The sequence below is a fragment of the Somniosus microcephalus genome, chromosome 16 (genome assembly GCF_052327205.1).
Source record: "Somniosus microcephalus isolate GS21.2 chromosome 16, FLI_Smic_1.0, whole genome shotgun sequence".
In the NCBI taxonomy this organism is placed as follows: domain Eukaryota; kingdom Metazoa; phylum Chordata; class Chondrichthyes; order Squaliformes; family Somniosidae; genus Somniosus; species Somniosus microcephalus.
In genome coordinates, this window is record NC_141002.1 from 91668319 (window position 1) to 91673576 (window position 5258).

Consider the following 5258-nt stretch of genomic DNA (forward strand, 5'->3'; position numbering starts at 1 on the left):
GGGAATGAGGGAAGGGGAGGCGGGAATGAGAGGAGAGGAGGGGGGAATGAGGGGGAGAGGAGGGGCGAATGAGGGAGAGGAGGGGGAATGAGGGGAGAGGAGGGGGGAATGAGAGGAGGGGAGGGGGAATGAGGGGAGGGGGATGAGGGGAGGGGAGGGGGAATGAGGGGAGGGGGATGAGGGGAGGGGAGGGGGAATGAGGGGAGGGGAGGGGGGGAATGAGGGGAGAGGGGAATGAGGGGAGGGGAATGAGGGGAGGGGGGGAATGAGGGGGGGAATGAGGGGAGGGGGAATGAGGGGAGGGGGAGGGGGCAATGTGGGGAGGGGAGGGGGGAATGAGGGGAGGGGGGAGTGAGGGGGAGGGGGGAATGAAGGGAGGGGAGGGGGAATGAGTGGAGGGGGAGGGGGGAGTGAGGGGAGGGGAGTGGGGGGAATGAGGGGAGGGAGAGGGGATAATGAGGGGAGGGGAGAGGGGGTAGAGGGGGGGAGGGGGAGAGTGGGGAATGAGGGGAAGGGGAGACGGGGTAATGAGGGGAGGGGGGGAGTGGCAATGAGGGGAGAGGGGATGAATGAGGGGAGAAGAGGGAATGAGGGGAGTGGGAATGAGGGGAAGGGAATGAGGGGAGAAGGGGGGAATGAGGGGAGAAGGGGGAAATGAGGGGAAGAGCGGGAATGAGGGGAGGGACAAAGGATTGGGGAATAAGGGAAATGGGGAGTAAGGGGAGGGAATGAGGGAAAATGGGAATGGTGATGAGAGGAAGAGAATGAGGGGGGAGGGGCAAGGGAGAATAAGGGGAGGCAAAAAGTGGAAATAAGGGGAAATAGGAAGGTAATGGGAAATAAGGAGAGTGGAAAGGGGAATAAGGAGAGGAGGAGCAGGGAATATGGAGATAGAGATAACAACAACTTGTATTTATACAGCGCCTTAATGTAGTGGGAGGCCGGCCAGGAGTGCGTTGGACTACTCAAATCTAGAGGTAACAAAGACATAGATGAATGTTTCAGCAGCGGATGAGCTGAGGCGGGGCGAAGTCGGGTGATGTTACGGAGGTGGAACTAGGCGGTCTTAGTGATGGCGCGGATATGTGGTCGGAAGCACATCTCGGGGTCAAATTCAACACCAAGGTGCGTGAATGGTCTGGTTCAGCCTCAGACAGTTGCCAGGGAGAGGGATGGAGTTGGTGGCTAGGGAACGAAGTTTGTGGCGGGGGTCCGAAGACAACACCTTTGGTCTTCCCAATATTAAGTTGGAGGAAATTTCTGCTCATCGAGGACTGGATGTCGGACAAGCAGTCTGAGAATTTAGTGACAGTGGAGGGATTGGGAGAGGTGGTGGTGAGGTAGAGCTAGGTGTCGTCAGCGTACATGTGGAATGAGGTGGGGGGGGATGAGGGGCAGGGGGAAGGAGAATGAGGGGAGGGGGAATAAAGAGGGTGGGAAGGAGAAATAAGGGGAAGGGAGGGGAATAAGGGGAGGAGGGGCACCGCACTACCGCACTGCACAATTCAAGAACATGAATTCACGTTTAATATATCTTGCAGCCTATGATTCTTTTGTTGTTCAGAAAAGAAAGTGACAAACTGGCTGACTCCTGGGATGTCTGATGCAGGTATCTAGAGAATCCCTGTGACCTAAAAGAGGAGGCTAGTGGTGAAGTTCATTGCCCTTAATAGCACTTTGCAGATGGCTGACCAGCCTATAGAGCTTCATGGACCACAAGCCCAGTCACAGTTTCTATGGTGGGCCTGAGACCCCCTCGTGCCCTCCTCCTCCACAATGGCCAGACAGCTGACTCTGTTGGGGTAGCCCTACTGCCTGGGGTAGCATCACCCCTGCCTTCTGTAGTCTTGAGCTGCTTGCTTTTCCGCCTGCTTCCCTACAACATACCCGTTCTGTCTGTTGTACAATTCCCCTGTGTTCTTTGAATTATTTAGCACACAGTCCTTTTTATTTGCACAGATGATTCATTGCCCCAAAGGCCCATCTGCTCTGCCCCACTGCGCCCAGATCCACCGTGTGATGTTATGCAAATGAACTCCTCTCAGCATGGATCGAGACCTTGTCGGGTCACACAACATGGCCTGAAGATTCTCCATGCTGTGCTTCGACGGGCGCATGCCCCCTCTACAAAACTCTGGGACGTTGAGAGGGCTGCCAAAAGACCAGCGTCTAGATCACGCAAGTGACCTGTCACCTCACCTGCCAGTGCAGACCCACCTGAGTGTACAAGGTGCCATTTGACAAACCATGCGGAGCCCCAGTCGCAGATCCTGTCACTGCTCAGCGGCAGATTGTGGAGCCCTCTGTGTGGTAGGAAATTGCTTAGTAGCTGCAGGCAATTCTTATTCATCAATGGATTCTTCATCCTCTGATGACTCTTTATTGACTATGGTTCTGGCACTGCTAAAAAGGACAATAACTCATCTTTGGAAATAAAAAGGACAATTTTCCTCCGGGTGCTCCGGTTTCCTCCCACAGTCCAAAGATGTGCGGGTTAGGTTGATTGGCTATGATAAATTGACCCTTAGTGTTAGGGGGATTAAATACGTGGGGTTACGGGGATCGGGTGGGATATGTGTCGGTGCAGGCTCGATGGGCCGAAATGGCCTCTATCTGCATTGTGGGGTTTCTGTGATTCTGTGATTCTGTGAATATGGTTAAACAATAGTTAGGAACTCACATGCACTGGAATTGGAAATAGACTGCTGTGGGTGCCACTTTGAAAGAGACATATAAAGTAACTCTGGACTATTGTACAAAGGACTTTCTGTGTTTATTTAGAGGCTTTGAAGATTTTTATTGGTCTGTTGCTGGAGGTAGAATGTGAGTATTGTTTTTATTGTACCATACCGGGAGATTGCATGCAAAGGACAAATGCAATTTAAATCTATCAGTCACCTGGGACTCCAAAGTTGAGGTGTCTCCTTCTGTTATTTTGAAGATCTTGGCACTCCTGCCCGCTGGCCATTAGAGATTAGTTTGAGGGGACTCAGCAAATCCATTCAACCTCTGGGTATTGAAAGCTGTATTTTATTTCACCACCCTTTTCAGGTCGATGGTTTTATGACAGTTGTGTGGCGCTCGGTGCTATTTCATTTAACTTTTCACAATCATGACCCATGCGTAGGATGGTCCCAGTTACGCTGGTGGAATTGCCTAGGTTCCAAAAATACATCCTTATACAGGTTGAGCGTTCAAAATCCGGAGTTCCGGACTCCGGGACGATTGGTGGCAGGGTCGTCCGGAATCCGTAAAATGATCCGGAACTCCGGATTTTGGCCGCTCAACCTGTACTTCATAAAGCCATGAACTTTTGTTGTCTTTTTTTTGAAAAATCCTACGAAAAATGCGAGTGATGCGATAAAACTTTAGTGTCGTGTTTTATCCTCCTTAATCTGCACAGCTCCACTAAGTGTTTCCGCCAGGCTGCGGCCACGGCACCACACCGCCCTGGTGGCCTAGTGTGGGCCATCAGATGCTCTGCAGAGCTCGCAGCGTCCCTCCCCTTTAACAGAAGGGGAGGGGGGCGGAGAAACGCGTCAGCGCGACTGCGGAGCGGCCCAGGCATTTCTGGACTTCGGAACGTGTTTCTGATGTCCGAAGTCCGGAAACGCCCGAGCCCAGGTTGCGATATTTCCGGACTTCGGACATCATAAATGACGCCCCGAAGTCCGGAAAAACAAAAAACCGGCTCGGCCTCAGTCCCGTGTTTGCCGGATTCAGGACACTCAACCTGTACTTGCAAGATTCTTACAAGAGTAAACAATTCTGGCTCAAAAAATGATGTCCGATTTAGTTTCCTTCTGTACTCCATTTTGTGTGGTTATCAAGAGCTTGTTGTACTCATTGGTGCCTTTGCTAGACGTTAGTATGCATAAAGTGCTTTGACGAAGCAATAGATTTGACTTAATTTCCTGTCAGTGGTAATTTAAATGAGTTTACTGCTGCTTCCCCACCTAAAGGAATTTAAAACCTACAAATTAGAATATCTCAACTGCATAGAATATACCGCACAGAAACAGGCGCTTCAGCCCAACCAGTCCATGTTGGCATTTCTGCTCCACTCGAGCCTCCCCCCAACCTTCCTCATCTAACTCTTGTCAGCATAACCTTCTATTCCCTTCTCCCTCTTACGCTTATCTAGCTTCTCCTTAAATGCATCAAGCGTCCCCTTAAATGGATCTTCTCTTTTTTGCTTTTGGATAATGCTTACTTTAATGACTGAAATGGTTTCACACCTTTTTGAGCAATCTATAGACCGTGTGTACTCAATGATATTTGTCTGTTCAATTACCAGCAGAGTCTGTTTGCTGAAGACTATGAACGTCAATTAATGGTAAATAATGAAAATGACTTTCACACAGGAGGCTCTTCCATCAAAGTATAGTGCCAGTGAAAGGTATTGCTAATATTGAGAAATTATTTGCTAATCTATTTTGTGTCAGTTTGGCTCAGTTGGCAGCACTCTCCCCTCCAAGTCGGAAGATTGTGCGTTCAAGCCCCATTCCAGGACTTGAGCACCCGATCTGAACTGAACTCCAGTAGAGTATTGACTTGAGTGCTACATTTTTCTTCAGATAGGATATTAAACATCTACCTGTTCAGGTGGACATAAAAGGTCCTGTGGCATTATTTGAAGAAGAGCCGGGAATTTGCCGCGAGTTAATAAGCATGTAAGAATTAGGAGCAGGAGTAGGCCATATGGCCCATCGAGCCTGCTCCGCCATTCAATAAAATCATGGCTGAACTTTTACATCAACTCCACTTTCCCGCCCTATCCCCATATCCCCTGATTCCCTTAGTGCCCAAAAATCTATCGATCTCAGTCTTGAATATACTCATGGACTGAGCCTCCACAGCCCTTTGAGGTAGAGAATTCCAAAGATTCACAACCCTCTGAGTGAAGAAAATTATCCTCATCTTAGTTCTAAATGGCCGACCCCTTATCCTGGGACTATGCCCCCTGGTTCTAGACTCTCCAGCCAGGGGAAAGAACCTCGCGGCATCTACCCTGTCAAGCCCGCCAAGAATTTTATACTTCTCATTCTTTTAAACTCTAGAGAGTATAGGCCCATTCTACTCAATCTCTCCTCATAGGACAGCCCTCTCATCCCTGGAATAAATTTAGTTCATTGCACCCCCTCCAAGGCGAGTATATCCTTCCATAGGTAAGGAGACCAAAAGTGCACACAGTGCTCCAGGTGTGGTCTCGCCAAAGCCCTATTCAATTGCAGCAAGACTTCCTTACTCTTGTACGT